At 39.8% G+C, this 12068-nt stretch overlaps 1 long non-coding RNA gene across 1 annotated transcript in view; it reads left to right on the forward strand.

The window, feature by feature from the left end:
- LOC132597672 (uncharacterized) overlaps positions 1–12068 on the forward strand; it is a 29853-nt gene that overhangs the window by 4684 nt on the left and 13101 nt on the right. Inside the window, exon 3 of the long non-coding RNA XR_009564884.1 lies at positions 3200–3249. This is a non-coding gene — a long non-coding RNA (uncharacterized lncRNA). The remainder of the gene's footprint in view (positions 1–3199; positions 3250–12068) is intronic.

Here is a 12068-nt window from a genome sequence, read left to right on the forward strand (position 1 = left end):
ATCTGTCCTTTATAAGAACACTTGTCACTGGATTTAGAGTCCCCCCCGGGTAATCCAGGCTGATCTCATCTCAAGATCCTTAACTTAATGACATCTGCAAAGACCCTTTTTCCAAATAAGGTCTCATTCACATGTTCTGTGGATTAGAAGATGGACACGGCTTTTGGGGAACCACAAATCAGCTCACTACAGCATATCCACTGATGATTCTTGATGAAATCAATTATTATTATGGTTACCAAACTGTAATTTTTGTAACTCCATCCTTTCTTCTATAATAATTAGTTATCATTCTTCTACAAGAAGGAACTTTTCTTTATCTCCTATTTATCTACCTATTTATTTCAGTATAGATTCATGAATTTTTTTATTCAATGGAGTTGTGCAGTATAGAAATAACTTAGCAGGTTCAGGTTGTCCAAACCCTGTGTATTCCAAAGAAAGGTTTGGCCCTTGCCAGGCTCCAGGGCCATAACTTCTAAGCGCTTGGAATATCCTGTCTGTTAAGAGTGGTTTTGTTTACCTAAGGCCTTGGACCACACTAGATAGCTATGCTAACAATGTGATTTATGGTAGGGGCTTTGGACCACACAGTATCAGCTTGACCACTAGAGGGGTTAGAGAATTAAGGTCAGCCACCAGGGAGTCAGCTATGCCTATGTGATCAACCTCCCCCCAAAAAAAACAAAAACCCTGGACACCAAGGCTCAGGTGAGCTTCCCTGGTTGGCAACACATCATGTGATGAATGTCCACAGCACTCCACTGGGAGAACACAACTTCAAGCTGCACCTGGTCTCCCTTAGACTCTATGCCTTCTTCCATTATTGATTTTAATCTGTATCCTTTCATTGCAACAAACTGTAACCATCAGTATAACAACTTGACTGCCTTGTGAGTTCTTATAGCAAATCATTGAATACAGGGTGGTCTTGGGAGTCCTTGAACACAGGATTATAATCTGTTACCATATTTATTTATTTTGATGTTCAAATAGTGCCATATTTGGCCCAATACCCAAACATTTAATTACTTTAGTATAATTCCTCACAATAAGGAGCCATGTGAACCTCTTAAACAGGGAGTAAATGATCAAAGCTATGGAAAACATTCCCTTGCCCTTCCTAAAGTCCCACCCCATTCCACATCTTCAGCCTGGATGGAACATCAGTGTATCAACATGAGAAGTACAGTTCCTTCATAGGTTTACACACATACACACCACCACCACCAACAACAACAACAAAAAAAAGAAAAGAAAACAATATTCCACTACTTATACTCCTGTTCTGGTTGTTTGCAAACACAACTTGAGGCAAATATCTTCCAGAGGTTTTGCTGCTGGAGGATTGAACCCCAAACCAAGGGTGGTAGAGCATGTGTTCTCAAGCCTCCAGTTTCTCATCTATGGCCTAAGAGTAGGGCACTAAAGCTCACTCTGAGCAGAAATCCCCCTGCATAGCTGGTTTATATCCTCTCCCTTCTCTTGTTGCTTCTCTGTTCCCTTTATCACAAAGCCCCAGATATGGTGGTGGTAAAGGAAGCTTGTTGGGAGAGATCTAGACTTCACCTAATTGTCGTGCATGTTAAAGTTAGTATATGTATATTAACTACTAAGCGCATCATTACCTGGTATCAGATTCAATTTTGTCAAATGGGATTTCTCCGTTACTTAAGATCCAGATACAGTAGGCTCAAACATCATGTGGAAGTCCAAAACCCTCTAACAATTTTCTGCAAAGTCTAGGGAAACTTATAGTCTCTTGCTCAACATGTCTTCAAGTTTCTTCTGCTTCCATGAGTTGTTTCTCTGTTCAAGGGAGAAATTGAAATTCATTCTCTTTATAGAGTTACACACACACACACACACACACACACACACTCTCATAGAGAACATCTTTGAAAGTAACAAAGTAAGCCCAGACTAGTCATTATCCTAGTTTTATTATTTTTATGCATACTCATCTTTTTTGCTACTCATGTAACGTGGCTGCTTGCTCACAACATTAAAAACTCAGAGGGAGCATTGGTCATGACATGTTGTAGCAGACTCCTCTGGTGCCCACATCACATCCCTTGGCTCACCTCTGAGACAGTGCTGACTTACCTTGTGTGCATAGCAGCCTACCCCAAGACCCTGCCATGCATCTTTCTGCATTCTGCTTTCTTGGGCATCACTGGAGCTCCCCAGAATGCAGGGGAGTTTGTATTTCCCCATCAGGAGAAATCCTCAATCAATGGAGAATGGATGTCCAGCCTCCCAGCTTCCAGGTGGGCTGTTATGGGAGGCATTTTTCATCCTTCTCAGAGAGTGGTCCTTATAGAAGTGAGCCCCTGCTGCCGACAACAGCAACTTTGATAATATGCCCTTTGGTTTGTTCTCCTGTCCTGCCTTTCTCCCTTCACTGTCATTCTTGCTCCCTCCCAATTAAACTACCTGCGCCCAAATTGTTCTGCTTTTGAGGGAACATGTCTTATATTATTGTTTGATATAACTACTTAATTTTAGTGTTGTGATTTAAATTTGTAGGTATGAGCTGTCTCAAGTCTTAGTTATTGAATCTTCTCCTATCAGCTATGGATTGGCTAAGGGGACAAGGCAGAGTGAAGGAAAGAATGTTGCTAAAAGTGCTAGAAGCCACATCTTGAAAACATGTTCAAGAGGTCAGAACTTGGACATTTCCAAAGAAGTTATGATACAAGGGTGAAACAAGTGGGCTGGGGTCTTTAAAAAAACAAAACAAAACAAAACAAAACTGTAGTCCTTCCTAACAAAAGCTTATATGCCCACCCCTACCCCCCAAATAAAAACTAAAGATATACTCTTTGGAGAGACAGAATAGCATAATGCTTAAGAGCATAGACTCTGGAGCCAGGCTACATTCACTCAAATACTGCTTCTGCTGCTTACTGTGTGAAGTTGGGTAGACTACTTACCTTCTCTGTGCCTCAGTCTCCTTTTCTGTATAATACCTGCCTGTAAAATTATTACTTAGTAATAATACCTGCCTCATAGAGGTATTAAGAGAATTAAATAACAGTATGTGCTTGGAACAGTGCTTGGCACATAGTTTTCAATTATTTTTTAACTTTTTATTTGGACATGGAGTAGAATAAAGAATAATACAAAGCATATCCTGTATCATTCATTAACATTTCATAAATGCTAACATTTACTACATTTGCTTTCAAACTCTCAGGCACACCATTCTTCTCAACATCATACTGGAGGTTCGGCCAGAGCAATAAGGTGAGGAAAACAGAAAGAAAAAAATAAAACTATGTTTATTTGTGAATGTCATGTTTATTTGTGAATGTCCTGTTTATGTCATAGGAAATCCTAAGGAATCTATTTTAAAAAGTAGAACTAATAATTGAATTTAGCAAGATCACAGGATACAAGGTCAATAAGTAAAAAAACAATTGTATTTCTACATAGTAACAATAAACAATTGGAAAATACAATTTCTAAAAATTGAGAAAAATATTTCTAAAAATATTCACAAACTCTTAATTTCAAAGTATTCAATCAAGTGGCTTTTAGTATATTCATAAGGTTGTACAACCATCACCACTATCTAATTCTAGAACATTTATAACACCTCAGAAAGAAACCTCATTTCTAATAGCAAACACTTCTCATTCCCTCCTCCCCCTAGCCTTTGACAACCATTAATCTACTTTCTTTATGGACTTGCCTATTCTGGACTTTTCATATAAATGGAATCATACAGTATGTGTGGACTTTTGTGTCTGACTTCTTTCACTTAGCATAATGTTTCCAAGTTTCATCCATGTTGTAGCATCTATCAGTACTTCATTCCTTTTTACAGCTGAATAATATTCCATTATATGGATATACCACATTTTGTGTATTCATTCATAGGTTGGTAGACATTTGGGTTTTCCACTTTTTGGCTATTATGAATAATGCTACTATGAATATTTGTATACAAGTTTTTACATGAATATGTGTTTTTAATTCTGTTGGGTATACCTAAGAGTTAGAAAATTAAATTTTAAAAATAGCATTTTGAATAGCATAAAAAGACACAAACTGCTTAAGGATGAATTTAACAAAATATATGCAATCCTTGTATACATAAATCTATGAACATTGCTGAGAAATATTTTCAATATCTTGAAAAATATATTATGGATTGGAGGACTCATAATTGTTGAGGGTGATTCTCTTCAAATTTTTCTATAAATTTAATGCAATTCTAAATTCCCCAAAGTATTCTGATTTAGAAGTTGACAAGCTAATTCTAAAATATACATAGAAATGCAAAGTGCTTTGAATAGCCAAAATAATTTTGGGAAAGAATAAAGTTGTAGGACTTACACTACTTCTTTTCAAGACTTACTACAAAGCTTCAGTGAGCAAAACAGTACAGCATTGGCATAACGATAGACAGAGATGAATGAAACATAAAAGAGGGCCCCAGGTATATCATCAATTGATTTTCAACAAAGATTCCAAGATAATTCAGATAATTAGGTGGGGAAAGGATAGGCTTTTAAACAAATCTTGCTAAAACAATTGCATAGTTGAATGGAGGAAAATGAATCTCAATCCTAACTTCATATATACACAAAAATTAGACTTACATGTTAAAGCTGAAACTGTCAAATGTCTAGAAGAAAACAGAGGGAAATCTTTACAATCTTGGGGCAATGATTTCTTGACAGGGCACACAAAACAATGAACATAAAAGAAAAGCAGATACATTGGACTCCATCAAAATTTAAAACTTCTGCATTTTGAAAGACACTGCTAAGAAAATGAAAAGGCAAGCTATGACTAGGAGAAAATATTTGCCAGACACATATCTGACAAAGGGCTTGTATCAAGACTATACAAAGAACACTTGTAGCTCAAAAGTAAGAAGAGAAACTAACCAATTAAAAAATGTCCACAGGGCTTCCCTGGTTGCGCAGTGGTTGAGAGTCCGCCTGCCGATGCAGGGGACACGGGTTCGTGCCCCGGTCCGGGAGGATCCCACATGCCGTGGAGCGGCTGGGCCCGTGAGCCATGGCTGCCGAGCCTGCACATCTGGAGCCTGTGCTCGGCAACGGGAGAGGCCACAACAGTGAGAGGCCCGCGTACCACAAAAAAAAAAAAAAAAAATGTCCACAGATTTGAATGAGCACTTGATAAAAAGAAGATATGCAAATAGATAATAAGCATATAAAAAGATACAAAAATAAAAAATTTTTTAAAAAGATACTCAAGGGCTTCCCTGGTGGTGCAGTGGTTGAGAGTCCGCCTGCCGATGCAGGGAACACGGGTTCGTGCCCCGGTCCGGGAAGATCCCACATGCCGTGGAGCGGCTGGGCCCGTGAGCCATGGCCACTGAGCCTGCGCATCCGGAGCCTGTGCTCCGCAACGGGAGAGGCCACAACAGTAAGAGGCCCGCGTACCGGAAAAAAAAAAAAAAAAAGATACTCAATATCATCAGTCATCAGGGAAATGCAAATTAAAACCACAATGAGATACCACTACATTCCACCAGAGTGGATAAAATTAAAAGACTGTAACAGCCAGTGTTGGCAAGGATGTGGGAGCCACTGGAAACTTCATACGTTCCTGTTGGGAATGTGAAATGGTTCAACCACTTTGAAAAATAATTTGGTAGCTTCTTATAAAGTTAAACATACGCCCATCTATTACCAGCAGTACTACTCTGAGGTACTTACCCAAAAGAACTGAAATTATATGTCCACACAAAGACTTGTAGAAGAATGTTCATAGTAGCTTTATTCACAAATACTATCAACAGGTGAATAAACAAATTGTGATATACCAATACAATGAAATACTATTCAGCAATAAATAGGAATAAACTACTGGTATATGCAACAATATTCTGCTGAGTAAAAGAAACCAGACACTAAAGAATACATGTCATATTATTTGATTTAGTATATAAAATTCTAGTATAGGCAAAATTAATCTATAGTGACAGAAAATAGGTTGGTGGTAGCCTGAGGCTGGAGAGTCAGGGAATTGATAGGAAAGGGGCAGATGGGAAATTTCTTCAGTTGGGATGATTGCTACTTGGGTGTCTACATTTGTTAAAACTCATGGAACTGCTCGGTGAAGATGGCTCCATTGTATGGCATGTAAATTATACACCAGTGAAGTTGTTATATGTGTAAAAAAAAATCAGAGAATACAAAAGTGCTCTTGGAAATTAAAAACATGACAATCTAAAAATGTTTAATTTAATAGAGTTAGAAGTTAAAGTATAAGAACTTATGCAGAAAGAAGAATGGCTGGAGGAAGAAATTGGAAATAGTGGATCAATCCAGAAAGTCCAATATTCAACCATTAGGAATCATACAAAAAGTAGAGAAAACTGAGGAGAAGAAAGTGGCAAAAAATTATACAAGAAAGTTTTCTAGAATTACGGGGCACAGAACTTCACATTAAAAGGAGGCACTTGTTGCCATGAACAATAAATGAAAACCAAGGCCCAGAATTGTGAATTTGAGATCACCAGGGATAAGAAAATTTGCAAGTTACCAGAGGATGAAAACTAGACCTCAGGAGACAAGAACAAAAACAGGGAGACCAGTGTTATGAGTGAATTGTGTCCTCCTAAAATTTTGGATTTGAAATCCTAACCCTTAGTATCTCAGAATGTGACTGAATTTGGAAATAGGGTCTTTAAAGAGGTAATTAAGTTAAAATGAAGTCTTTAGGATGGGCCCTAATCCAATATGACTGGTATCCTTACAAGAAGAGGAGATTAAGACAGACGCAGAGAGAGAAGACCGTGCAAAAACAGAGAGAAGATGGCTAATCCACAAGCCAGCTAGAGAGGCCTCAGAAGAAATCAACCCTGCCAAAACTTTAATCTCAGACTTCTAGCCTCCAGAATTGTAAGAAAATAAATTTCCATCGTTTAAGAAAAAAAAAAAAAAAGGTTTCCCGAGGGAAATAAATATGTCAAGAAATGGAATCAGAACACTGTTAGAATTCTTAATGGTGATTAGATGCTAGAAGATGTTAGAGCAATATCCACATTATGCCAAGTAAAATGATTTTTTAACCTAGAACACTACACTTAGCTAAATTATAAATCAAATTTGAGAGTACAGAAAACATTCAAGTTCATGCAAGAATGAGGGATTTGATCCGCTCTTTTCAACTACTTTTCCTTTGGGCGTGCCTTAGCCGGCTAAGGAATAGGACCAATTTCTCAAATTGTTCTCAATATTATAATCTCTGATATAAGTACTTTAATCTGTTTAAAGCTACTTAATGCTAGGAATTGTTGGAAAATGAACAAGAATAAAATGAAATGAAAATGGTAAATAATGAAACATTACAAAGTTTTCAAAAGCTGTAATACTACTACTATTAGGTGTTAACTCACGTTTACATAAAACTTTGCAATTGAAAGACTTTTAACATGGTCAGAAGAAATGAAAGATCCTGTAGAGCAGTGGTCCCCAACCTTTTTGGCACCAGGGACCGGTGGCTTCCTGGAAGACAATTCTTCCTCGGATGGTGGGGGCAGGGGATGGTTCAGGCAGTAAAGCAAGCGATGGGGAGCGACGGGGAGCAGTAGATGAAACTTCAATCACTCGCCGGCCGCTCACCTTCTGCTGAGCAGCCCGTTCCTAACAGGTTCGCGTTCTGGTCCGCCGCCCAGGGGTTGGGGACCCCTGCTGTAAAGTAAGCGTTTGGCCTAGAGACTGACACATGATAGATCCTTATGGTGGACACACCCTAAGGTGATCCCCAATGATCTCTCACCTCTGGTATTCAAATCTTTGTAGAATCTCCTTCCTTAAGTGCAGGTGGAAACTGCAACTTTGTTCTAACCAACAGAGTATAGCAAAGATAATGTGATGTCTCCCTTGTGATTATGTTACATTACATAAGGCTTTACTTTGCTAGCGGACACACTCTAGCGATCTCTCTCTTGGCTTGATGAAATAAGCAGCGGTATAGAGGAATCCCATGTGGCCGGGAACTGCTGGTGGCTTCTAGGAACTGCAAGTGGTTTCTGGAGCTAAGGTTGGCCTCTAGCCTCCAGTCCATAAAGGCCTTCAGTTCTACAGATGCAAGGAGATGAATTCTGCTAACAACCTGACTGAGCCTGAAAGTGGATTCTTCCACGACACAGGCTGCAGATGAGAACACAGCCTGGCCAACACCTTGAGTGCAGCCTTGTCAGACCCTGAGAAGAGGACTTGCTAAGTGGTGCCTGGACTCTTGACTCATAGAAACTGTGGGATAATAAATGTGTGTTTGTTTGAAGTCGTCAGATTTGTGGTAATTTGTTATGCAGCGAAAGAAAACTACTACAGTGCTCAACAAATGTTAATTGATTTGAAATGTAAATGAGGTTACGTCTACTGTCTAATCGCCTTCTTTCTGACCATCCTCTTGGTTCTGCATTGTTTAACCCCTGCCCCACGTCATCTGGTTTGTGACAGGAGATTCTGATTGATCTTGCCGCCCGCCTTGGGATGATTCTTGATGTCTGAAGTAGAGAGCTGCTAGTTTTTCTGCCCAATATCCGCTTGCCCCTGATTTAGTAACAGCATCATCTTCTTTTAGGGAACTGTCTCTCTCCAACTTCCAATCATGGTATGCTATCCTCTGGATACAGGGTGGGTACATGAACCAGGCCTGCCCACTCATTGGCCCAGCTAAGGTCATGTGACCCAAGCATGGCCAGTTAGAATCTTGATGGTAACCTGTGGGCTTTGGATGGGAGAAATTGCTTCTCTGCAGTCACTAAGCAGGTATAATGTAAGCCTGTGGAGGTGCCTTCCCCTGAGAATGGAGGAAGCCTGTGGGCAGCAGGACAGTGTTAACACAAAGAAGCAGATTTTAGAACTTGAGATATTAAGTCCCTGAGGACAGTTCCAACTGCAGACTTCCCAGTTTTGTAGACCAGTTTGAATTAAGTTTTTGTGACTTTCAACTAGAGTTCCAACTTATATAGCGTCTTTTAGACTCTGCCTCCTAATCTATTTACCAGTGACCCTGACATCATTTCTTCTGGTCCCTGAGTGAGAAAAATACGCTGAGTCAGCAATGGACTTGACAATCCTGCATTAACTTTGTAAGGACATTTCTAATCATCCTCACCTTCCAAATCTCTCTGGTTTTAGCCCTCAGAGTTGTCCTTCTTAAGCATATTTAATAAGCTGTTAGGACAGGTTCTATCTTTAGATGAAATGTGGCTACTCCACCTAGTTTTTTAGAGTTTGTGTCTGTGTTTCATTATCTTGTCACAGCAATCAAAATCTAGGAGATATATACATATATATTATAACATTTTTTTAGAGATTCATATATTTTGTTTTTGTTTTTTGGCTGTGTTGGGTCTTCATTGCTGCGTGCGGGCTTTCTCTAGTTGCGGCAAGCCAGGTCTACTCTTTGTTGTGGTGCGCAGACTCTTCACTGTGGTGGCTTCTCTTTGCTGTGGAACACGGGCTCTAGGTGCGTGGGCTTCAGTAGTTGTGGCACACAGGCTCCGTAGTTGTGGCTTGTGGGCTCTAGAGCACAGGCTCAGCAGTTGTGGCATATGGGCTTAGTTGCTCCACGGCATGTGGGATCTTCCCAGACCAGGGCTCAAACCCATGTCCCCTGCATTGGCAGGCGGATTCTTTTTTTTTAATTAATTAATTTATTTATTTTTGGCTGCATTGGTCTTTGTTACTGTGTGCAGGTTTTCTCTATGCGGCGAGCGGGGGCTACTCTTTGTTGCGGTGTGCGGGCTTCTCATTGCGGTGGTTTCTCTTGTTGTGGAGCATGGGCTCTAGGCACGTGGGCTTCAGTAGTTGTGGCTCGCAGGCTCAGTAGTTGTGGTTCATGGGCTCTAGAGCACAGGCTCAGTAGTTGTGGCGCATGGGCTTACTTGCTCCGCGGCATGTGGGATCTTCCCCAAACAGGGCTTGAACCCAGAACCCCTGCATTGGCAGGTGGATTCTTAACCACTGTGCCACCAGGGAAGTCCGAGGATATATTTTTGAATTTCTTGAAATTTTACTTATAGACTTCACCTAGTTAAATATTACATAAAACACATAACGAAAACAATACACTCTTTTTTCCTACTCTTCAACAGAATATAAGGAAGTATTTAAAAAAAAAACTTTCAATTGGTCCTAAGAAAACTTTTTGTCATAAAAGTAATTTTTTTAAATTAATACTTTACTTTTTAGAGCAGTTCAGAGCAAAATTGAGTGGGAAGTATAGAGTTCACATATACCCCATCCCCACACATGAGCAGCCTCTCCCACTATCAATATCCCACATCAGAGTGGTACATTCATTATAATTGATAAACCTACATTGACACATCATTATCAGCTAAAGCCCATTATGGTTCATTCTTCATGCTGTACATTCTATGGGTTTGGACAAATGTATAATGACATGCATCCACCATTACAGTATCATACAGAGTAGTTTCACTGCCCTAAAAATTCATCCTCCACACCCACCCCCTCACCCAATCCCTGACAAGCACTGATCTTTTTACACCTCTGTAGTTTTGCCAATTCTAGAATGTCATATAGTTGGAATCATAGTTTGTCGCCTTTTGAGATTGGCTTTTTTCTCTCAGTAACATTCATCTAAGTTTCCACTATAGTCTTTTCATGTCTTGATAGCCCATTTCTTTTTAGCAATGAATAATATTCCATTATCTGAATGTACCACAGTTTATTCACCTACTGAAGGACAACTTGGTTGCTTTCAAGTTCTGGCAATTATAAGTAAGGCTGTTATAAACATCCATATGCAGGTTTCTGTGTGGACATAAGTTTTCAACCCATCTGGGTCAGTACCAGGGAGCATCATTGCTGGATCAAATGGTAAAAGTATGTTTAGTTTTATAAGAAATTGCCAAACTGTCTTCCAAAGTGGCTGCACCATTTTGCATTCCAACCAGCAGTGAATGAGAGTTCGTTTTGCTCCACATCCTCACCAACATTTAATGTTGTCAGTTCTGGATTTTGGCCATTTTAATAGGTGTGTATCTCTTTGTTGTTTTGATTTGCAATTCTCCAATGACACGCTGTTGGACATGTTTTCATATGCTTACTTGTCACCAAAATATCTTTTTTTTTTTTTTTTGCGGTACGCGGGCCTCTCACCGCCGTGGCCTCTCCCGCCGCGGAGCACAGGTTCTGGACGCGCAGGCTCAGCAGCCATGGCTCACGGGCCTAGCCGCTCCGCAGCATGTGGGATCCTCCCGGACCGGGGCACGTACCCGTGTCCCCTGCATCGGCAGGCGGACTCCCAACCACTGCGCCACCAGGGAAGCCCCTAAATATCTTTTTTGGTGAGGTATTTGTTCAAGTCTTCTGCCCATTTTTAAATCGGGTTGTTGGTTTTCTTACTGTTGAATTTTGAGACTTCTTTGTATAATTTGGATAACAGTCCTTTATCAGATGTGTCTTTTGCAAATGTTTTCTCCTAGTCACTACCTTGTCTTCTCATTTCCTTGATTAAAGTAATTTTAAGGAGTATAAGTATTAACATTTATGGATTATTCAATTGGATAAAAAAATTTAAGGTGGTCTAAATGTTGAACATGAAGTTATGTTTAATAATAATCAGTTTAGGGCTTCCCTGGTGGCGCAGTGGTTGAGAGTCTGCCTGCCGATGCAGGGGACACGGGTTCGTGCCCTGGTCCGGGAAGATCCCACATGCCGCGGAGCGGCTGGGCCCGTGAACCACGGCCGCTGAGCCTGCGCATCTGGAGCCTGTGCTCCGCAATGGGAGGGAGAGGCCACAACAGTGAGAGGCCCGCGTACCGCAAAAAAAAAAAAGAAAAAAAAAATCAGTTTATTTATGTGTATGATACATAGTATTACTTGTGTTTCTCTTATGTTGGAGGTACTATTACTCCTATAATTTAGTGTAACATTACTATATTTTTTTGATTTTTAATTTATGTATAGATATAGGTCACAGAAGTAAATTCAGTTTTAAGGAGTAATATATTATAAATTTGCTTCAAACAATATATTAAATATTAAAACAGTGTTAAGGAATATTGCACTTTCACAACTGCAACTAAACTGTTTAGA

The sequence above is a fragment of the Globicephala melas genome, chromosome 8 (assembly GCF_963455315.2).
Source record: "Globicephala melas chromosome 8, mGloMel1.2, whole genome shotgun sequence".
In the NCBI taxonomy this organism is placed as follows: Eukaryota; Metazoa; Chordata; class Mammalia; order Artiodactyla; family Delphinidae; genus Globicephala; species Globicephala melas.